Raw genomic sequence first — 25263 nt, 5'->3', positions numbered from 1 at the left:
AGCAAAGGAGAGAACATTTGTAGTGGAGAGAAAACAAAACTGAAGGAGAACTGAGGACAAAAGGGTGTAATTAGCCTGCACCTCATTTCCACTGGATAACAGTGAGGCCAAGAATCCAAAGAGGAATTGGACATTTTTATGAATACAATCTTACCTAGACCGATATTAGTTAATTCTAAACACTTTTTGGAGAAAGGGATATGAAAAATTATACTAATGGGTGAAAGCCAAGGTCTGTCCATGAAGGATTTGGATGAAATTTTGTGGACATTTTTTCGGCCTACCGTGGGTTTCTTTCCTCTGATGGCTCTTATAGGGCAAAAAGAATAAAAAGCCCCCGCTCCCCCTCCCCGCATGTTCCAGATTAGTCAAGGATAGTCATGGAAGACGGAGGTTCAAATCCGTGATTTGCACTGTTCAGATAAGGGACTTGACTGTTGGTTTCTAACTAATGGCTATTGGACGTTCTTCACTGGCTTGCGCTCTCTCCCTCACACTTTTGTTTTGTACAGCATTCCATCCTGGCCCCGAGAAAATTTTCATTGAAACTGGTGCAGTGCCACAAAAAGTTTCACTTCCCATAAATCAGCATTTATCTGATGAAAAATTCCTTGATTTTACGGTAAATGGAGCCAGTATGAGTAGGACGATTGGAAGACCTGAGCAAATAGGTGGCATTTTATGCACCTGCACATTATTCCCTAACACAGTAATCATAAAAAGAAATGGAGAACCTGCGGCACCTTTGAGACGAACAAATTTATTTGAGAATACGCTTCCATATATGTAGTGGAAAACATAGTGGGGAGATTTTATAAACACAGATAAAATGAAACAATGGGTGTCACCATACAAACCGTAACGAGTGTGATCAAGTAAGGTCAGCCATTACCAGCAGGAGAGGGAAAAAAAACCTTTGTATCCCCTGAATAGATATGTGGACACAGTTGGCAACGGGCTTTGTTGCAAGGATAGGTTCCTGGGTTAGTGGTTCTGTTGTCTGGTGTGTGGTTGCTGGTGAGTATTTGCTTCAGGTTGAGGGCTGTCTCTAAGCAAGGACTGGCCTGTCTCCCAAGATCTGAGAGTGATGGGTCGTCCTTCAGGATAGGTTGTAGATCCTTGATGATGCGTTGCAGAGGTTTTAGTTGGGGGCTGAAGGTGATAGCTAGTGGCGTTCTGTTATTTTCTTTGTTGGGCCTGTCCTGTAGTAGGTAACTTCTGGGTACTCTTCTGGCTCTGTCAATCTGTTTCTTCACTTCAGCAGGTGGGTATTGTAGTTGTAAGAACGCTTGATAGAGATCTTGTAGGTGTTTGCCTCTGTCTGAGTGGTCAGAGCAAATGCAGTTGTATCGTACAACTTGGCTGCTTATAGTTGACCAACTTCCCATTATTCTGCAGTAGACAGAAGGACAATCTGGCTCCGTGGAGTGGCGCAAATGTTGATGAGCTCATGACTGAAATCTACTAGCGCTTATGCCATAAGTATGTAAATATTCCACGAAATTCTGACTGTGAATTTTCACAATCTAAAAATTAAGGTGCGATTATGATGGAGCTGCAAATCGCTTCACCAGAGCAGAAGGTGCTCTGATTATATCAGACAGCAAATGTCTCACACTGTTTTGAAGCAAGTTGCAAATTATACCACATTCACGCATCATGGAAACAAACCACGACAACTTACTCCGATGCAATAGCAAGTTCTGATCAAAACAAAACGACTAAAAAAATCTAAATTACAAGACTTTGGCAATTACAGGGAATATGTAGCAATTTTCTTTCCCTGGGATCATATCAATCCAGCAGATTACTCCCTGCTCTCCAATGAAATCAGTTCTCATGATGTACGAAATACATTTTGAATCAACCTGCTCAACATATAGCTGTTGTTTGACCCATGGAATAATTTTAATCTCTTACTCTGGAGGAATATTAATGCCCTTTAATTGATACGCTCCCTAATTTTCCTTATCAGCCAGTTCCCTCCATCTTAAACTTTGAAAGGTATTTAAGCAAGAAAATACGACAGGGACGTTCTTATCACTCCTTCATACAGAGGAGAGGGCTGAAAGAAATTTCTGTATCACAGTTTGTGGGGCTGGGCTACAACAATAGGGCCACATTCTGCCTTTGGTCCGCAGCAGAATTCCTACCTGGTGAAGGATGTCAAGGCTAATTCCTCACTCTGGTACTTCGATGCAACAGGTGGTACACCGCAAGGAGTCGAAATATTAATACTGGCCACTTCAGGCTTGTATTAAACTGCCAAGGTATCAGCTTTTCTCTGACCTTGGATGGGTAGAGGCTGCCACCAGCCAAGTTCAGAACCCCTCTGAGAGACCAGGAAGGCGCACGTGGGAATTTCTCCCTGTGGGGTAGCCTCAAGCACTTTCATCCCCTCCCTATGGGGAACAGCTGAGCAAGAAAGAAAAAAGGAAATCACTGTTGCCACACGCTAATTAAACAACATATGCACAAAAATATTAAGACACAAAAATCCAATTTTGTGAATTTTATTAATTAAAAAAAGGAAAGATAATACATCTGGAAACTCAGGATATTGCTAGATTTTAAAAGATCAGTCACAAGAATAGCAATCTTGAGGTCCAGTTTACAGATTACAAGCAAAAGAAAAGAACCTCAGGTTTGTACGGGGAGTCCAGAAACCATAAAGAAATAAAAGGCATAAAGCTAATTGCATCTTCATAGATATTTTCTGATCTACCTACATATCTGGGGTTTTTACTGTGTAGATTCTACGTATAATACTGATGATTTTGCACACCTGGCTCAAGGTTATCACAGAATAACTCGCCATAGCTGTCTCCCAAAGAACAACAACAGACAGACTAAAGGGGAGTCTTCGTTCAATTTTAAAAAGTTCTAGTCCCATAGACTTTTCTGGCCAGGTGCTAAACCACTTTGTTTCACCTTTGCATAGCAGTGAAAAATTTTAAACCTTTACAGGTAGAGCAATGAGAGAAGAGCTACTAAAAGAGATTTTATAGCTACTGGCTGGATGACCATATAAGGGAGTTACTCCCCCTCCTTCATTTAACCACAAAGGTTAAAACAGAATCTTTTCGCAGTAGCTAATATTTTACTTGGGAAAATAATTGTTGCATTAGTCTGCATTTAGTGGAAAATATGAAACCATCTCCTTTAGGATCATCATTGTTTCTGGACTTCGTTTCAGCTAAGACAGAAACTGCAGACGAAGCAGGAATGTTTCAGTAACTAGAAAGGCACTGACAACTGTAAACAATTGATAAGCCTATGTGGTCAATGCCTGCCCAGTATCTCAGGTCTTAGAACACTGCTAACCCTCCTTTCACTACTCACTGAAACCACTCATCCCTACCGTCCCCCCACCCCCCCTCCTTCTCTCTATATGTATGTACTCTTGTTATTTTTCCTTTTTTTCTTCACTTGTAACAATGTCTGTCTCTATATGTACAGATAAATGAAAATGAATTGATAAGATAATGCATATAAATGGCCACTATGGCATCGTATCTTCGAAGCTTCTTGTCAGTCTTCCCAGTACAGTCTTCCCGCTTCAATATTTTCTGGGCTTGCCTGATTCTTGGGGAAAAGAATCTTTTTCCCGAACAGTTTTGGAGCAGTGAGAGGGGTGTGATTGGGAATCTTTGGAGAGTTTCTCACAACCAGAGATAGAGGTAAGTACCTTTATATTTACCACCTTTAGCGAGCACCTTGGTTCGGGACTCCCCAAGGGACCCCTCTGAACCCCTTTTAAATGTGAACCCCGTCTAGGACGCACATGCAATAGGACTGAACGGGACTGTGTTTGAGGCTAACGTTGTTGGGGTGCAGGGATCGCTGGAGTCGAAGTTTGCACTGCCAGGTACTGAGCACCAGGGCGTGTGCTGCAGTGGAGGGAGGACAAGGCTGTGCTAAGGCTGTGCTCAGTCTGTCTCCCCTGGAGAGCCACTGAAATGGGTTTCAGGAACCTGTCTTAGGAATTGCCCCAGAATGGGTCAATGATACCCTGCACGGGGGAGGGGTGAAGAGACTCGTTGCCGTGCCCCAGGGTGCAGGTAAGATATCTACTAAAGCAGGGATACTCATTGATTAGCCCCGGGAAACATCTGTGATGCCCTCAAAGGGAGAGAGATACATTGGTTTTATAAAAGGGAAAGATGAGACGGTTCAAAAGACAGCTGGAATGAAGTTATGAGTACGCTCAATAGCGAGTTGTGGTGGTCTGGTCAGACTAAAGGAAGACTCGCGAAAGGGCTCGTAATAATGTTTTGCGAATATGAAAGAAAATTAGAAGAGTTGGGAAAACTCTAAAAATCTCTTCCGTCAGAGAATCAAAAGGCAGATTTCGAACAAAAGCTAAATCAGCTTGAAGCAGAAAACAAGGCTCTAAAAGCAAAACTGCCTTTCGTATTCTTGCTAGCATGAAATAGAAAGTAATTTCACTGACCCTGATTCAAGCAGCGATATTGATAAAGACTAAAATGTTATTAATTGGAAACACCTTAAGAAACAAATTCAAAATTGAAACCTGGCATACACGGGGGAACAGCAAGATAATTAGCCCCTCGTCCTCCCCCAACTTTTTACACAAAATTAAGTGCCCATGCTCCTTTGGCCCCTGTCCAAGTGACCACTGAATGGCCAGGGACAGGTGAAAACAGTGGCTCATAATACTTACAAGTACTCTCCTCTCAGCAGAAAGGAAATGAAGGGCTTACCGAAAGATCTCCCTGATCTAAAGCCCAAACACCCAAAATTGATATTCTGGAAAACAATAAATCTGATGGTTACATTACATCCCAGAGATCTTTACATCGTAACAAAAGCTAAATGCCCCCTATCTATTATGGGCCAAGATCCCTACCGAAGGATGTTTGTGCCTCTGTTAAATTTGAATCTGAAAATCAAATGACCCTCACCTTAAGGAAGCAGTCCAAGAATCCTTGGGGAACGGAGCAAGTTACTGGGGACCGATCATGGGCTGCGAACAAGGCAAGGACGAGTCTTCCTCTCAATATTGTGAGAAAAAGTGGGAGATGTACAGGCATTGCAGACCCAAAGAAAACCTAGCAGGCATTTTTAAAGATATTAAAATGCCTTCTGCCAAGAGCCCTTAATTTGGGAGTGAACCCAAGGTATTATTATGAATCTATCTGTATGCGGTCCTCTGAATGCGAAGTCAGACCAGCTACAGAGATAAGGAGCAAGGCTACTCGCGTTTCTGTAGTTAGAGCAAAAAGTAATTTAGCCTGATATAATTCTGGATGTCTTGGACATACTCAAAAGAACGACAGTCGCAAAGCCCAAGAGCCTAGTCAGGGACAGAACCACAGACCGTTGAATCCCTGCAGTATCTTACTGCCCTTTCAACCTGGTCCTGGCCGCATCACCACACTCCCCCTATCTCACAGTATTTTGTATTTGGAGAAACCGGACATAGGGAAGCTGGGTGCTCAAGCCTAGTAGCCCTGGGCAACCGGTACCAACCTGTATTTCAACCAGCTGTCTACCCTTAGTCACAACTAAGCAAAGAGGAAATGGTCAGCGAGAACAGCTGATGCAGATATAAATCCCTCGAGGCCACAAAATTTGTCGTGGAAACGGAAGCGTCTGTTTCCATTACTGACCTCCCCGTTCCCACTATTTTATGGGTAACAGGTGCACAAATTCTAACCTATTCTTTTGGACCCAATATTGTATCCTTTTAGGTAACAACAGTTACTCCCCACGTTAATCCTCCTGGCAAAAATACATAATGCAGCCTCCTGGAACCTCCTCTTGATACATGTTTCAAAGCTGGCCAGTGTGTGCAACTCCCTACAGGAGGCAGCGTCGAATGTGTAAAGAAACCAGACACTTAGCGTATCCCCATCCTGGACCACATGGGACCTATTGTGGTTACAGCTCACCTCCAAGAACATCCAGGATCCAAGGTCTCAATCCAACCACCACAGTTGAAGAGCAGTCTCTTCCTGCATTTCAAGATGTCTGGACTGTAACTGGATATTTAGCATCAGGGGATGTGGAAATACAAGTATAGGACCCCCGCCCCCAATTTCGGGATGCAAGGTCATACAATTCTTGGGTCAAAGGTCAAACTACCCAAGCCGGTAGACATACACTATTATTTTCTGACTGCAATTGATGTAGCTCATATAGGATTTTTACAAAATCACGGCGAAAACCTCAGATGCTATAGTCAGTCTGGCTAGGTCACGTTGCCGAAGGTAATCCTTGTAATATGCTGGCTCGTGATCTGTTTAACATTGCAAATGTATTAAATGTATGCCTGGTATTTTCCCCTCCCATACCCTTCGTCCCTCACCCTTGTCCACATTGTACACATCTCTACAAAACTAATAGTAGCCTCTCTACTTCCTCCAGACTTCAACTTCAATTTCCTTGGTGTGTATCCTTCTGTCAGTACTTCTTTCCGTTTCAAGTCTATTGAATATGTGGTAAATAATATCGTGTATAAAGTAGGGCTGTCTGGATACCTGACACCGTGCTCTGACAATGCTACACTGATGAGAACTCGGACTCTTGCACAGAAACGAACAGGTACATCGTGTATTCGTGGTCTATCCTTCGTCCTTTAACTTTGTCGTTTTCTGTTGTGGATGTCCTCCCTCTTGCAGACGGTGAAGTGGCTGTAGAAGTATCTGCTGCCCAGTAGTGTTTCATCACCACTGCATCTTATTACATGTAGGGACCATTACAGTGCCAGGTAAACACTTCAGTGTGCCTGAAAATTACTGATTTATTTACCCTAGGTGACATGCACCTCCCCGGCCGTGTGTTCACTGCAATGACAAAAGATCCTTGGTGGTACTTGAAGGTATATGTGGACAATGCACCGGTTCAACTAGCCAAGGATCTACTTCTCAAAGTGATCCTGGCTGCTGCATCTGCGTTTACCACCGTTCTATAACCACGTCACCAAAGGTCGCATTCAAAGTCCAGCTCTCCAGTCAAACCACCCCACTGGACGACATTTCTACAGCCCCATTTCTTAGTGGAACAACTGTCCAACTAAGACGCTGCTCTCACTTCTATATTTGTGTTACTAGCCTCTCTTGTCATGTGTGGGTATTTTAGATACATGCTTAAATATCATTATTTTTTCTACTTTTACCTCCGTTCCCAATTCCCCTCTCCCCCTCCCACATCGTTTGGGCAACCCTAAAACAGATCATGCATATTAAAGTATTAACTTTATGTCACTTAATAGCTTGATTTGTCCAAAGGAGGGAATATAGAGTTGAAATATAGCTAACACCTAAGACAGAAACAGGAAAGAGTTGAAATATAGCTAACACCTAAGACAGAAACAGAAACAGCAGACCAAGCAGGATTGTTTCAGTAACTCAAAACGCACCCACCGGATATCTGTAAGCACTCATACGTACCCACCACCCCACGTCCTTCCCCCACAAGGTAGCAATAGACTTTGTATGCAATTGTGATGGCCTCTATATGTATGTACCCTTCTTATTTTATCTTTGTTCAGGGTTTTCTTTTGACTTGTAAGACTGTCTGTCTCTGTATGTACAGAGCTATGCAAATGAATTGATAAGAGAATGTATATAATTGACCACTATGGAAGCTGCTTGTCAGTCTTCCCGGTACAGTGAATAAACCCCCTTCAGTATTGTCTGTGCCTGCTTGATGCTTGGGGGAAGAATCTTTTTGCCTAATAAGCTGCAGGGAGGAAAACCAGGAATGTCTGATAAATGCAAAGTAATGTACAATGGAAAACATAATCCCACCTATACATATAAAAGGATAGGCTCTAAATTAGCTGTTACCACTCAAGAAAGAGATCTTGGAATCATTGTGGCTAGATCTCTGAAAACAGCCACTCAATGAGCAGAAGCAATCCAAAAAGGGATCAGAATGTTGGGAATTATTAAGCAAGGGATAGATAATAAGACAGAAAATGTCACATTACCTCTCTATAAATCCATCTTGAATTCTGCATGCACATGCGGTCGCTCCATCTCAAAGAACATATATTAGAATTGGAAAAGGTTCACAAAAGGACAACAAAAATGATTAGAGGTATGAAATGGCTTCATTATAAGGAGAGATTATAAGAGTGAGACTTTTTATCTTGAAAAAGAGATTACTAAGGAGGGCATGATAGAAGTCTATACAATCATGACTGTTGTGGAGAAAGTAAATAAGGAAGTGTTGTTTGCTCCTCATAACACAGGTACTCTGGGTCACAAAATGAACTCAATGGGGAGCAGATTTAAAACAAACAAAAGGAATTATTTCTTAACACAATACAGTCTGTTAAACTCTTTGCCAGGGGATCTTTTGAAGGCCAAGACTATAACAGAGTTAAAAAAAAAACTAAATAAATTCTTGCAGGATAAGTTAATCAATGGCTATTAGACAGGCTGGACAGGAATCGTGTCGCTAGCCTTTGTTTGCTAGGAGCTGGGAATGGGCGACAGTGCATGGATCACTTGATAATTAGCTGTTCTGATCATTTCATCTGGGGTAGCTGGCATTGGCCACTGTCAGAAGACAGGAGACTGAACCCAGTATGACTGTTCTCGTATTCTTATGTTCTTGTTTCTACCTCAGTTTTCCCACACTTGCAACTGGAAAAGGATGTTTCACTTCCTGTCCTGAAGTGCTGCCTAATTCAGCCGTAAGATTGTGAATAAATACTATGTTTAACGGGTGTTGAGGCTCTGCCAGTGTATACTTTGTACATTGTGGTTAAGTCTTTTTGGTCTGACCCAGTATGGCTATCTTTATGGGATTATGTACTGTATTGGATACACTGCTGCTGTTTCAAATGTTCAAATACAGGAAACCGTTGCTGTATCAGACCTCACCGCGCACTATGGCCGTTCTTATAGTCTTATGTTATGTTAGGAATGGCTCCTTTTTCTAGTTGTAACGTCCTCCATTTTGTCCCTTTTCCTGAGCAGGAGGGAACACAGAGCGGCAAAGTGAACAATGCACCCTAGTGCATTGTCAGAGAAAGAAAGTATGTCACTGCAATGCGATCACTATTGGTGGGAGACTCTCAGCTCTCTACTGCCTTCACGCACTACTGAATCCAGGAGCAATGTAAGCGCACAATAGCGGAGGTTTCCGATACTACTAATTAACATTAGCAGTAACAGCCCACTCAGAGGTAAATTGGGCCACATTACCCCTCTTGTACAGCTATTATTTCAGGACCGCTTTTGAACTGTGCCCGACTCCTCTAGCCTTGCAAGAGGAGCTGGGAACCTCACTCCCTTCTTGAAAAATCCCAGTTTCAGTCTACCTACTTCAGACGCTGTCAGGCAGCCGGGCAGTGGTGCACATTCAGAAGGCTTTCTTTGAACCCAAGAGTGCTGTACACCAACATTTCCTTTTAAATGAAAATTTGTGTTTTGTAACATATTTAATTTATGGCTCCATTAAAGATGCTTCTTTTATTTCTAGTCAGATAGCTAATAATACCCTCTAGCTGCGATGCACTAATGACCAAAAACAACAGTATTTTTCAGATTGAGATTTTTTTTTACTTGGAGACTCCCCAGGTGTAAAACAGCCAAGGACAAGAAGGGAAGAACAGTGTAGGTACTGAAGTTTCAAGGGAATTTAAGGACAGATGAATTTGTCAAAGAATGGTGATATAGACAAAGTACATCTTTAAAATGTACAATATTCTTTCCCTCCCTAAATAATGCATAGAGGCTTTAGGGTTAAAGTATTATCTAATATTTGCATTTTAACATTCAATAAAGTCGTTGAAAGCAAAGTCCATTTTGTTTTCTGTAAGCACTTCAAAGAGTACAGAACCGATAGCACAAAATTGACTACCATCTCTTAACCTTCAGTGAGCTTCTACTCCCCAAGGGAGTAGAATTAATATTCAAGGACAGGACTATAATATTATACTGATGCTCAACACCAAAACCAATTAGCAGCTATATGTTCGGCTCTGAACTACGGCACAGTGTGTGCTATTGTCATACTGTATATCAACACTTTCAGTATTGCTATATATTAGTCCTGTTTTCTATGAGGGGTTGTGGCCAAGGCTGTATTTAAAATGATACAGAGATAAGCAGTAAAATCCAGTCCTTTCTGCCTTATCTTCTTCAATTCCTTGAAAGGGAACAGAGTTAGGCCAAACCTTGGTAGTTTTGAAAGCCACTCCTTAAAGAAGAATAAAAATCATAGTTCCACCAAGACTTTATCTTTGATATCTTTATAAAAAAATTACGCTTTCAGTGGTGGATTTGAAAACAGTGTTGGAATTGTAGGCTGTTAATTTAATTCGTAAGGGGTTTTCTGATCCTGCTGGCAGGCTAACAGTTCTGGAGGGAAATGTGCAGAGGCTCATAGACTCATGGAATATCAGGGTTGGAAGGGACCTCAGGAGGTCATCCAGTTCAACCCCCTGCTCAAAGCAGGAACAAATCACCAACTAAATCATCCCAGCCAGGGCTTTGTCAACCTGACGTTAAGAACCTCTGAGGAAGGAGATTCCACCACCTCCCTAGGTAACCCATTCCAGTGCTTCACCACCCTCCTAGTGAAAGACTTTTTCCTAATATCAAACCTAAACTTTGCCCACTGTAACTTGAGACTCCTTGTTCTATTCATCTGGAAAGAAGAAGCTTGGACCAAGGAGGGAAGAATTGTGCCTCTTTGTTTTAGGGAGCAGTCTACCTTCTCTTTCTCTCTGTGCTTTGTTACTGGAGTCTAAGACTAGAGGTAATGTTGCAGTGCAGCCTTCCAAAACAAAGATCTGATTTTTTTCCCCCTCTCTGTGTGTATACCATGAACAAAACAAAGCACATATGTTAATCTTTCCCCTGAGCAAATTTTTAGCTCACTTCTGCCAAGCAATATCAGGAATAACTCCACTTAAATCGATGAGCCTGGTTTTCATTTGTGCTGAGGCCCCAACACTATGTCTCTGTAAAAAGGGCACTCATGTGAATGCCAAAGTGGTGTGAGATTCAATCTCAATCGGTTGACAGTGATGTAAAAGTTTTGTGAGGTCAACGTTAGGCTCAATGTTTCAAATTTCTCATCTGCTAGTAAAAGAACATATTAAAAATAAAGAAACACGGCTTCTGAAAATGCAAAGAAATAAATGTTTACGTTAAGAAAGAAAAATATGCTGACTTTCAGAGTTTGCTTCTTCAGGGCATATTATGAATGGAGAGAGCTATATATCATGAAAGGGAAAATAAAAGCCACAGAGAGCATGAGTGTCACCAAAAAGGATTCTGATTTGGAACCATTTAGTTATGTTAAATTCTGATGGAAGAATTATAGCAGATGCAACTACAGGAAGAATACTCAAGTCTTATTGCTATAAAAACTATATCTAGTGTGACCTGAAAAGTAAAATAAGGCTTTTCTCGAAGAAAAAAAGCACAAATGAGTCATACATAATATTTAAAAATAGTTTATAAAGGGATAATAAATAGATTTTTTTAAGCTCGTGATTTCTTTAGTGGTAGTTTAGCTGGTGTTAAGTCTATCAGCAGAATGTGTTATCTATAGTTATAAGCCACAGTTTTAAAAAACCCAGTTATGTTCTTGGACTATAGAACTATGAATAGGCCATCTGTTTAAATATCTGTTAATCACTTATTAATCCTTTATACATGGACCAGCAATATATGGTGAAAATGGTGAAATGGTGAAAGTCAAGTACATTTTAATCTGGAGCTTCACTTACTTTTTAACATGAGATGCTTCATCAATAACGGTAAGAGCTCAACAATTTTTCACTTTTACGTCTATTCTTCTTACCTGAATGACATTCACCACCTTTAAAAAACAGGCCACTTAACTATTTTATTGTAAATTCTAGTCTCCAAATACCGATAATAAAGAAAAAATTTTAAAAATTTAGCGGATACGCCTTACCTGAGCACTCTTGTTACAGTGTGTATGGTAACACCCATTGTTTCATGTTCACTGTGTATTTCCATCTCCCCACTGTATATCCCACTGAATGCATCCGATAAAGTGAGCTGTAGTTCACGGCAGCTTATGCTCAAATAAATTTGTTAGTCTCTAAAGTGCCACAAATACTTCTTTGGGGGCGGGGGGGGCTCTCAAATCTGTGGTGGAATGAACAATTATGAAAGAAGGAACCGCAAGGAAATCAATGTGCACGGAATGTAAAGTGTTAGCCCCTAAAACCTTTACTGTGTGCTTTTTATTGCTTTTGCACTAATAGGGCCGAATTAAAAGAAAGCGATTGGTACAGTCTCAGCTGGCTGTTGTACAGAAAGAATTATGCTTGTTTCACACAGCTATTTTTACGTTTACAACTAGATTTTTGCTTTTAACTGCAGTAACCATACTGAATTATGAAGTTGCTGAAATAGATCCACTATTTGAAGACCAAGGGGAAACTGCAAGGTCAACATTATCATTGCCTCAGTGGAATGTAAGTGACTGTACTTCAGCTCTGGCCAAATGCCCATGGAAACTAGGGGTAACGTTGAAGTTTAATCCTGCATTTCCCATTTGAACAGATATACGAGGCTAGACTTTCGAAAGACCTGAGCACCCAAGAGCTCTTGTTTAAGCTCTAAGGGCCATATTTTCAAAGGCCAGCCTGCTTTCTGGTTCCGCTGTACTCTGCAAAGGATAGGGTGATGAAGGAATTGTGAAGAAAATCCTAACCTTGTAACATAAGGTGAATAGGGAGCTGTATAACAGGATTCATTCGGATCATTTGGAAAATTAGGAGACTCCAATGTGACAAGCCTCGATTAGGAAGCGTCAAACACTCCCAGCACTGAGATGAAGGGAAATAGAAGTGAGGTGCCTTGAACAACTCCATGAGTTTGTAGCAAGCCTTATTCCACAAATATTGCATGTTTGTAGATTGCCTGGCAAAATGCACCTCCAGTCTGGTTATGGCCGTAGAGCACTTTTCAGAGTCTTAGAAGAACAAAAATAATAAGAGAACAAGATGATCAGAATGGAAGATAATCTTACAGGCAGTAAAATTCAAACCATAGAAAATCCGTCTAGGCAAAACCTTATGTTACAAAAAGACACAAAAACAGTTATATACATTTCCTCCAGCACAGGGAATTTCATAGTCCAAAACAAAGATAACCTAACACATTTTCTAGGTAGATTACTTACTAACTTTACAGGAGTTGGAGGGCTTGGATTCTTGATCTTTTTCCGGCAAAGATACCACACAGATGGATAAAAGCCTTTCCCCCCTCCAGATTTGAAAGTATCTTGGACATTTTGGGTCAGGTAGCAGCCTGAGCTTCTTCACCCTTTGAAGATAAAAGGACTCTGCCTCTGGCCAGGAGGGATTTTATAGCACTGTATACAGAAAGGTGGTTACCCTTCCTTTTATTTTTATGACACGCCTCCAGATCACAGATAGCGTGGGACAGCCAGTTGCACATTGGCTATGATTTCTTCCTAGAGCTGTAGGAGAAAACAGAGTTAAGAAGACGCATACACCTTTAGATATACTACTGATTATATAAATACTAATGTTTTCCACATTTCAATAACGAATTGAACTAGTTGATTCTGGGAAACTCTCACGGTAGAGTGCATCAGCCACTTTGTTAGAAGCTCCCGAACTTGTTGTATGTCGAAATCAAAGTGTTGAAGAGCCAAAGCGCATCGAAGAAGTTTTTTTCCATTGTCCTTGGCGATATGAAGCCACTGTAGTGCAGCGTGGTCGGTTTGCAGGTGGAAACGCTGTCCCCAAACATATTGGCGTAGCTTTTCCAGAGCGTTCACAATGGCGTAACATATCTTTTTCACGCTTGACCAGTGTTCATTTTTTTAGACTTTTTTTTCTAAGAAACACGACAGGATGGAATTTTTGATTCGGTTCTTTTATATCCTCCTTGGACACATTCAGGAATTGCTTCTGTAACATACAATCCCGTATTCCTCTAAAGCTCGTTACAGCCCATCTTTTGAGCCATGTATCAAACAGATCGTTCATTTGGTTTACATAAGCCACATTACTTAGTCCAGGCCCTCTCTTAAGGGTTTGAAATTTTACTCTGTATGTTTCAGGGGTAACCTGAAATTTTGAAAAACCAAATCCTTGAATTTATCATAGTTAGAAACCTTGTCAATAGGCACGTTGTTGAATATATCCAGAGCTCTTTCAGTCAATTTTGCGACCCATGTGGTCATCTTGTGAGCTTCAGAAATTTTAGGAGTTAGTTGATAATGGATTCCGTTTTCTTTGACTTTCTTTTATCATGGACTTCAAAGGGAGCTTTCTTTGAGGTGCATCTTTGCTGTGACATAACTATATGAGTTGGCTAAGGCCGACAAGCTCGTTGAGTTTACTTTATTAAGGTGTAGTAGGCAACAAGGGGGGTTCAAGCACAATTCAAAGTCTGTGGAGAAAGCCCTCCTTCTCCGTACACAGCTGTTCCTTTTGTACTGAGCTTACTATACTGATTATCCAGCCTCTGTACTTCTTGCTCTCTTATTAGAAACCAGAGAGACGTTTTCATAGTATGACTGTCCAAGAGACAATCGACAAGAGAGGAAACTGAAATTTGAAAGTCAAACTCTAGTTTTAATTATGGACATAAAAGACTTTGTTGGGTAGAGTTAAAGAAGTAAATCAAAATTCTGCTCCAAGATTTACTTCTGTCCCAAAACTGACTTCACTGGGTTTGGAAGAGTGTAACTGAGGGTAGAGTCTGCTCCAATAAGTGCATTTAATTTCCGTAAAATAAATGTTTTACGGAAGGTTATAAAACTTGTACTCTTTACCACCACACTCTTTTCAGAAATAGGTACTTCAGTGTGTATGTGTGACGAACAGCTGCATATATAGACAGTTAAACCAGACTTTGTATGACCTTTTAACTGAAGCATGCCATCACATTTAATCGCATCATTGGGTAAGAATGAGTGGTTGAGTCTGTGACTGCATTCAAAGACACATCACCTGCCCAAGGAAAGGCTAAAAGAACGTAGGCCCCGACCCTGCTGTTATAGCACATATTAAAGCCAATGGAGTTATTCTGGTGTAAAATGTGGTACGTTACATCAGAATCAATCCCATAATGTTCCTTCCAGCTTGGAGTGCTTAGCAGTAACTAGAGGATAGCTCTCATCTCATCTTCAGATGGTAACAATTTGTAAGTATAATGCAAGCTTTCAGCTTATGTTAGTGCAATAATGGCCCAGCTCCACTTGTCAGAGGAATATTTATTTCAATACAACATATCTAAGATCTTCCGGTCTGGGCTTAGATCTGGATATAATTTTGCACATTAGTGCCAGGAAATCTGGCTTTTTCCAAAATGGAGTTTTTTTGTGAAAAGAAAGTAATATTTTTTAAGTCTCCAATTTTTTGGTTATTCAAAAATTATCAATGGAAAGTTTAAGTTGTAAAAAAATCAGTTTGTTGACTGTCGAAGAAATTGTTGGGTTTTGTTTCCTTTTTCAGGTTTCTGATTGTTGTAGTGTGACCCTTAGAACTTTTGATTGTTTGGCTCAGCCACATGGTAGGATTTTTTCCCCCAAAACAGGTAAATTTTGAAAACGAAATTGTGTGATTTTGAAAGTGAAAAATTCCATTGGGAAAAAAACCATGAAAATATGGAAAAAAAAAAACAAGTATGATGCAAATGTGATTTCAAGATCACCAATATTGCAGTTGATGCTTCCCTCCTCCATTTTTGACCAGTTCTGAATAGGATTTAGCTGTGACTGTGATCAAACCAATTTTAAAGTCTTAGTTGGCCCGAGCCATATGTTTGGCTCTTCTCGCTCTTAGAATGAATCATCAGGAATATAGAACTACAGGGAACAATGGGAAACCAGTAGTATTGTCTGTGATTAGTTGTTTGACATATGCATCCCCCATAACTATTTATACCCTGTGCAAGTTTATTAAAAATTAATGACAGTTATAATTCCTCATGTAAATCACTCCCCACTGCCCTGTACTCAACACTTCAAAGCTTCCTAGGAATGCATTAGCCAACTGGACAACCATATATATCGCAAAGAATCTGGATCGTATCCTCAACACAGAATGAGTTCATTTGGATTTCCTTGCAATCCTCCTTATTAATTACTATCCAAGATTTTCAGATGTTCAAGGCCAGAAGGGACCATTAGACTGCCTTCCTGTGTAACACCAGGCAGAAAGATTCCTGCAGTGACCCTTGCATGGAACTCCCATAACGTAGTGCCATTAGCAACTTTCACCAACTCTCTGTGCATTGGTCCTAATAACCACGCAGAGGAAGCCCAACAATAACTCTGCTGCACTTGGTGGAGCAACTGTTTGCTATGGGCTAATTCTATCCCCACTCTCTATACTGGTGTTAATAGCCAGTCTCGGTGCACAGGAGCTGCCCCAGGGCCTGAGAGTGAAGGAGTTAAGCCCATTCTCTCCTCACCATGCTGCACATCCTCGTGCGCACACTCCTGTGCACCTGCTGTGCACGGAGGATAGCCAGTAGATACGGGTCAGGGCACATTATCATCTCCAGCCTTAGTCTTTCTCTCAGCCCGGGAGGGCCCCATCCTGCAAACCTGGTTATGTGACCAGGCCCTAAAGGGTTTGTGTAGCAAGTGTGCACTACTTGGGCTGTCCCCCAACCCTAAGTTTTTAAATCCATGCCAGGACTTTGTCATGTACCCATGCGCCTTGTACCATTGGAACTTATCAGCTCAGAACCTTCATACCTCTGCTACATCTGTCAGGGCAGCTGCTTGATTTAGTCGAGTATTCTACCTTTCTCTGAGAGCTGCCTGGCAGAACTGCAGCTTAAGCTAAAATCAGTAAGGAAAATAACATTTCTTCTCTGTGTGCTCAAGCTGAGGAATTCCCTTCTTTTGAAGAGAAACTCACCTTGGGCTACTTAGGTTTGGGGTTAGGGTTTTTCTCTATAAAGCTTATTACACTATAAGGCTTGTTAGTTTTGGATGTGCTTTTTCAAAACAAGCCTTTCAACTCTAAACTTGTACCTGCTTGTAGTTTTCGGTATATGTGCATGTCCTGAGTTTTGATTTTAATTTGACCCGTTGTGAAGATCTTTGAAATGGATCTTTCTCTAAGACAATATGAACTATGGGTTATGCTTGGAGGCAGCACAGAGGCCTGTCTACCACTTACATGCCGCTTTGAAATCAAACAGTTACGCAAATATATAATTCCAACTGTGGAATGGAGACCTGGACTGATTATTTGCAATTAGCATAAGTGAGCACTGGTACATCTTGCCAGCCTGAGAAGAGCACAGAACTTTTCACATAAATGAATTTATGAACGGAGCAAGCTCTTTTGCACTAAAATTATTGTGATTATGAGCAATGCCCGTTCGTTTCAGCCTTCTAAATGTACCGAAAACTTAGTGAGGTGAATAACAAAGAAAAACGTTGTTGCATAGGGGGTGCGTCTCTTGTTTTTCGAAGAAACATTTAACTTGCCAAATTTGCAAATGGCTTCTTTTTGTGTGCAGTGTAAACTTGACATATGCGTACAAACAGGGTTTGCACACGAAGTGGACGTGTCATTGTGCAATAACTCTGGACCAGATTGTTATCCCCTTACTTGCAATGCATAGTATTGTACTCCATGAGTATTCCACTGACTTCAATGCATTGCACCGAGACACAGATACGGCCAGACTGATAATCCTAGAATAGTGCTTTTGAGTAAGGTTCTACTCAGTGTAAGAGTATCAGAATCCAGGCCAATATTTGCAAATCTATGTGCAGAGCAGTGGGTCTTTTTGTGCAAATTTTGCGCGTACACACACAGCAGCACCTATGGGTCTTATGAGCATAACACGTACAAGTGACCAGAAACAATGGAATTAGCTAACTAATAGTGCTACCAGCTGGCAAAATACACCATCAATAATAAATGCAGTGATGGAAGAGGACTGCAGGTAACATCACTTCTGCCTGTTAAGTTTGACTTTGGTACTTGTGGGTTCCTTCATCTCCTTTCCCAGTATCCTACCAGCCACAAATTATATCAGCTGGTATGTGGCTTTATCTAGCTTGGATCAGGGCCCCTCTGTGCTAGGTGCTGTACGTGAGCTTACAAAACAAGATACAGACAGACACAGGCAGCACAAGGTACCAGTGTGACAATGCTGGTTAGCGGGAAAGGCAGCAGTCTCAGCACACCAGCTGCCTCATGGTAGCGGACTTTTTTGTGGGCATCACAGTAAAGAAGAGTTGAAGGAGGACAGTGTGGCTTCTTTGCAGATGTTTATGGGGAGCACCTCCCTGGGGCGAGGGTTAGCATGGCAGAAAACAGGACGTGAAAGTCAACTTCTTGATAGTGATTAATAGGTGACAGGCAGCATGGGGATAGGCTGTGAAGCTCCGTGCTTGTCACTGAAGACAAGTAGTGTATGTATGAAGACGTAGAGAGGGAGGAGCCAGTGGAGGGACGCAGAGAAGGGACATTGTGAAAACTATGAGCCAGGAAAATGATTTTTACAGCAGCATTTACAATGGATAATGTGGGGCAAAGTTGTATTTGCCAAGAGAAAAGTTGGGCAACACCAATATTCCCTGCTGAAGAATACAGTTTACCAGACACATAGCTCTCCTTCAATGCAACACTTTTTAATGTTCATGGCTCTTGCAATTCATGGAGTGCAAAAAACCTCACAGTACATACAATTGCTTGGTGTCTCCTTTAAATTGTTCTCCTGTGCTCGGACTTGCTTTCTCCTCCTTAAATCACGTCTTAACCCCCTGTCCTTTGCATACCCTTCCTACCGTGACACGATCTTGTATCCCTAATGCAATACAGGAGAAAGCTGGACAGCATCAACCACCGTGGAGATGACTCTTAAAAAATAATAATTATTAAATATGGTTTGGGTTTCACCACAAAGCGGAGGGCTACTTGGGACGGCATGATGTGTGGAGTACACAGACAGCCAGCCTAGAGTTCTGCCCTCAGCACGGGAACAATTAAATTGAAAGCAGAACTGCAAAAGGCAAGAGAAGATGGCTTCAGATCAGGAAAAGACCTGTGTTATGCCACCATATCTCTGCTGAAGATGGCGGGAGCATCGGAATTCCAAACTGATGGAGGCCAGTGCTGTATTTTCGGCATGCTTCTACTGTGGAGCTAAAGGGAGAGCTGGCTCTAGACCTCAGATTTGTTGAAATGTGGAGTTTCCCAGAGGTAGATGTTATTGAACCTAGCCCAGGATGTGCCCTGAGATCTCCCTTCATCACTGGCGAGCCCTGCAGTGCAGGAGGAAGAACAAGCAATCACAGTTCAAGGCGTTCTGCCAGAGGTACAGTGCTCCAGAAGATCCCTGACGGCACAATCAGCACATTGTCCAGACGCCGGGGCTCTGCTTCCTTCCCAGCCAACACCGCCACATTTTGGGTAGCTGCTCCATCTCACAGAGGAGGAGTTTGTGGCAGTTTTCTTCTTTCACAACTTCCCCGTTGTCAGGGCGGTTATATACCCCACAATGGAATGGCAACCAAGGCGTGAACGCAAGAACTGCTGGCCAGCGCTGATGGGCAGCCTCACACAAGCTGGGCGAATAAAGGATCTGGGAAGCAGAGGGGCAGGGTGGCTGCCAGAGGGGCAAGCCCGCTGGAAACTGAAGCTTCTGGTTCAAAGCTGCTCCAGATCATGGACGACCATATCAACAGGCTGGAGAAGGCCACGGGGCCCGGAGAGGTAGGAAGGAGCACAGGGCCCAGCAGGAGGAGTTGTTGGGGCCCTGCTTGCACCTGCCTGGTTGAAGGGCCCTGATTTAGAAAGCAGTGGAGTGGGCAGACCTGGGCTCCCCTATCAACCCCTCAGAAAGCACTTGAGGTTATAGGCCTCAAGACAATAATTTTTCCTTTTTTGGTTTGGTGAGAAAAAAATGAACAAAAAATCGGTTTTGCTTCACACCAAATATTTTTCCAGATTTTTCAGTCAGCCCCCGAATGAATAATCAATTATTTGCTCAGAGCTAATTAAACTGCAGCGAAGCTCAAATGGCCTGTTTTATCCCCTACAGTTTGTAAAGTGCACACTTATTGTCCAGCGTTAGGCTTGACAGCTGAGCCTGAGACCAGCTGGCTCCCCCTCCCTAGTGAGCAACACAGGACGGGCAGCTGAATCACAGCTGGCTTGCAGCAGAATCACCTGATTGGCCAGACTGCCTCGCAGGGTAGAAGGATCAGCAGACTGGGTCTTAAGCCCAGTAGCTGCTCCAAGCGTTTTCCCACTGCTGTGAGAGCTCCTGTGCCTGCTTGTTTCCAACCCTGTTGCTGCTTGGGATTCAGCACTGCTCCTGTTTTGCCTCACTCCAGATAACCCAGTCCTGACCCTCGGCTCCGATTCCTGATTCCTGACTCCTGCTCTTACTTGGCCCATCTGCCCACATCCTGCTGACTGACACTTACGCATTACAGGCTAAATTCAGATGGTTGTAACTCTATTGACTTCAATGGTGACACTGGCTTTTACACCTCATCTAAATTTTGCACAGTGTCGTCAGTGGGATTGCATGGAGATGAGCCCAGAGCCCAATTTGACTGGACAAGTGAGCACCTCTAGACTTCAAACACATTTTTTGACCTTGTATCTGCCAGGTGGCATTTTCAGTGGGGATAAATTTCATACTCTGAGCATGATCTTCTGAGGTGCAGAACACGCTCAGCTCTGATTGAGTTCAGTGGGAACAAAAGAAGCTCAGCCTCAAACAGGATCAGGCTCTGAATCAGACTTTAGGGCAAAATCCTAGTCCCACAGAATTCAATGGAAGCTTTGCCATTGACTTCAATAGGGCTCAAATCTCACCCTTAGCGGTCTTTTTTAGAGTCTCTTTTGTGCATATAATAAAATGGGTGGCCAGAATAGGAAATATTGTGTCTTTCTGCGTGGTCTGATAACTAAAAATGAGGCAAAGCAATCCCCTCTCTCTCTCTTTTAAATCACCTTTGGGCTTAGACGAAGCATGGAAAGTTTAATGTCACAAGGAGACTTCTTTCAAAATGTACAGTCAGCTGAAGACAGAAGGTGATAAGGATAACTGTTCTGAGATTGTAACACTATTCACAAGTAATGGATGTTTTAGTACATATCTGTAAGGCGAGGTGACAGTACAAAGAAGCCAACTGCCAGCCCACTTACAAAAATGAAATAAGCATTGATTTCTAAGGATGCAAATAAACCAAACACAGTACAGTTATCTTCTATACCACGCAAACATGAGAAAGACCCCCACTTATATACTGCATCCTTTTTTCTTTCACATTGCAAAATTTTCATATTGCACACAAGTTAGGAAATTGTAAACAAATCCATCACTATTGTAGGCAGAATAAATAAAACTGGATCATTAAACCCCAACCCTCTATGCTTTCTGACTCAGACTCAAGAACAAATCAAACACCGCAGGGTTCTCTTAGCAGGTTAATGGAAATCTTACCAACAGGTTTCACATCAGCAACAGTGAGATAAAAGGAGACATATGTGACAATTGTTTAAGAAAGTCTTTTCTCATTTTTGTTGTTTTCCTTTTATTGGAAATCAACAGAGCAAGTTATTTTAACTACTTCAAAGGTTATTGTTTTCTCTTTTGGTAAATAGCGCCACTGCAGAGTAGATATAGAGTTGCTGGTATTCCACCATTACTAGAGAGAACCAGGATGGGTTGTAATGGGATTCTTAAGAAAAGAGGAAACTTCCTGTCTAGGTTGTTCTCTAGTTGTGACTTAAAGCACGGCTGTCAGTGTTTATGTCCTCACACTACATGGTGTCAAAAGTGCATGAATCTCTCTAAAGGAGGAGTCAACTTCCAAAAAAACCTACCACCATACTGCAGAACCAAAACGACCTTCCCCGGTAGATGGCCTGTTCCTGGAAAGGACACACATGCCTTACTGTAGTTCATTACTTCTCCATATATATTGGCTTGGCTATACTTTCACAGATGTCATTGGCAAAGGTCATTCAGAAACTAAAGTCGATATTTGCAAGACCTTAAGCTGATAATGGGTTTCAATTTACCTCTGAAACCTCCCTAGAATTTACACAGGCCTTTGACTTGAAACACTGTACGAGCAGTCCACATTATCCCCAGAGTAATGCGGAGCTGGGTAGAGCAGTGCATACCTTAAAAATACTTCTGCAAAAATCAGTGGATCCACAGAAAGCACTCCTTTTGGATTCTTTGTTTCTGAGTTCATTCACTCTTGGCACTAAGAGGGACCGGACATCAATCCATGTCCTCCAAACCCTTCTGAACCAGTCTCTTGTATTACAGAAATTGTAAGAACAGCCAGGCAAGGCGTATTAGTTTATCTGTTTTCTCAACTTGTGAATTTTCCCTTTGCTGGAGGGAGGTTTATCCCTGTTTTGTTATAACTTTGAAACTAAGGCTGGAAGGGGTTCCTCTGTGTTTCGTGCAGCTTTTGTTACCCTGTAAAGTTATCTTCCAACCTGATTTTACAGAGGGGATTTTTAACCTTTTCTCCTTTTTTAATAAATAAAATTCTTCTTTTAAGAACGGATTGATTTTTTTTTCAGTGTCCAAAGATCCGGGGATTTGGGTCTGTGTTCACTTTGTAACCAATTGTAACCAATATCCATTCGTCTCAAGCCTCCCCAGGAAAGGGGGGGCGTAAGGGCTTGGGGGGATATTTTGGGGGAACAGGAACTCCAAGTGGTCCTTTCCCTGATTCTTTGTCTAAATCACTTGGTGATCACTTGAACCTACCAAACCCGAGAAGGCTCTAGCTGATATAAAACACAGAATCTTGCCTGCCCAGCAACAGTCTGCCGTGAACATCCCCTTAGCACTGGCTCCTCATGGATCACAGAATCAAGCGCTGGTATGCCAAGCTGTCCATGGCACTGTATCCAGCTTCTTGAGATATTGCCATCCCTCCACAACCCTTATCTCCAGCATTAACTACGTTCCACCAGAATCACAGAACTGTCCACCAGTGGTGGGAAGAACATGAGTTGCGGGAGACAGAACTGTCACAGGGGCTGCACTGGGAGAGCCAGATCCTCAGCTGGTATAAACTGACATCAGTGGAACGATGCTGATTGACTCCAACTCAGGAACTATCCCAGGACAAGGAACAGCCTCTTGCAGGAGATAAGAATGAACATGGACCTTGCCATTTTCAGAACTGTGGGCAAAGCTTTTTTTCACGTTAACTCTCCCTCCATCCATTCTTCACACATGTGCAAACACTGCACATCCTGTCCCCCCTCTCCTCCCAACACAGGGTACCTTTACGGTACAGCTGGAGGTGTAATTTGCACTCGCTTTCATCAACCTAGTGCCTAAAAATAGCTTCTGTGGCCACAGCAGCATGGGTAATAGTTCCGGCTAGCCACCTGAGTACACTTCCATCCACTATGGGTACACAGCTATTTTTACAGCACTACCTTGAGCAATCTAGTGCGTGTACATCTACCTGAGCGGCAAATTACACCTCTAGATGTACTCATACAGAAGGCTGTGCAATCACCTACATAGAGAGAATGGCAAGAGGGAAAACCACAAGCACTTTGGGGGACAAAAATCTAAGCTTGTTCTATTCTAAATGGACAAAATATGGCAGCTCTTACTCAGGCGAAACTCCCAGAGTTTAGACTTAGAGTGTAAATAGTCAAATAGTAAATCAAATCACATGCACACTATAAAAGGAGACTCTAATGTATTTAACACTATTTAGAGTATGTAGGTTAGTAAGACATATATTAAGCGGCACAATTCTTTAATCTTTGCTTGTGTTGATTAGTAGAAGCAGTCCCACTGATTTAAATAAATTGGGCCTATTCTTAGAGTAAGGTGCTCTCAGTGTGAGTAAGGGTGGCAGAATCTGGCTCTTCAGGATTTGCTCGTCACTAGTTAATACATAGGCAGACAGGACAATGCCTGCTTTGCACAGGGGAAGTATCCGAATCATCAGTTTCGTAATCTTTGAAGTTAGTAGAGGTCTGGAGATTAAAATTAGCTCAGGACCCAATGTAACCTGCTGGTTGGCCAGTTTCATTCATGTAATTTCCAGCAGATGCAAATTTCTGTGGAATGGTTATGACCCAAGTACAAATGTCCCAAAGATATTTGTATGCAGCAGGCACAGAGTTCCAATCTGGTAAATGTATCTGAAACCCTGGAAGTTAATGTTGATGTATTAGCTTCATTACTTTTAATCATTTTTCAGAGGCTGTTTTCCTTCAGAAAGGGTCTCTGGAGAATAGTTGTATGTTTGATATCACTTGCTCGATAGTGCACTGAGCCGGGAAGAAAGAGGTCCCCTGTTACAGCAGACTGGAAACAACTCTCTGCTTTTTCATAGGGTTCATAGATATTAAGGCCAGAAGGGACCATTAGATCATAGTCTGATATCTGTAGCAGACAGGCCATAGAATGTCACCCAGTTATTCCTGTACTGAGCCCAGTAACTTGTGTCTGGTGAAATCAGATCTTCCAGAACGGCATACAGCCTTTATCTGAAATGGAGATTGCATCACTCCCCTTGATAGCTTGTTCCAGGGGGTTAATCTCCCTTGGAACAAACTACAAAGAAAACTGGCCCTATTGGAAGAGATATATTGATCAGATTAATATCATGGACCAAATCCTCGGCTGTAGTGCAACAGAGAAGATGGTGTGCAAAGGTAACTTTAAGCCACCACTGGGTTTCCTTTGTTCTAAATCCAGTTGTGAAACAGGCTGGCTCCCAAGCTTAAATTAGAGTCACCTGAGTGCTATTCTAACTTGTGTTGGATACCAGTGACTCCAAGGGGTCAGTGAGAGATGAGTAGTGTATAGAGAGGTCCTCTACACAGAGATGAATGTACATTCAGGGGCCTATCTCCCCAAGGAAAAGGGCTCGAAACTTTCACTTTATAAATGAAAGCTTGGGTATTTGGTAGGCATCTGAAGACAGCACAATGAGCCATAGCCACATTCTAAATTCCAGTCAATACGTTCCGCAACTGGAGTTGAATCAACCAAATCTTGTCAATATGGACTAGGTCTCACTTAGGGCAGCCCAGTAAATGCTCTTTTTCTCTCCCTTTCTTTCTGTTCTTTTGCTAGAAAGTAAATAAATAAAATTAGAAGATGTTATGAACTCTGAACACCTCTATTTTTAAGTTGCCATAATTAGGGGAGCCCTTATCTGATTTACTTTGAATGTTGTGAAAATTCTACTCATCTAGATCTACAGATTTAGCCCTAGTTCTACAGTACCAGTTTGGAAGCCTAAGATCATTGATGCTGGATTTTACAA

Source organism: Chelonia mydas, chromosome 4 (genome assembly GCF_015237465.2).
Source record: "Chelonia mydas isolate rCheMyd1 chromosome 4, rCheMyd1.pri.v2, whole genome shotgun sequence".
Lineage (NCBI taxonomy): Eukaryota > Metazoa > Chordata > Testudines > Cheloniidae > Chelonia > Chelonia mydas.
The sequence above is the reverse complement of the archived record's forward strand: the minus strand, read 5'-3'. Positions refer to the sequence as shown.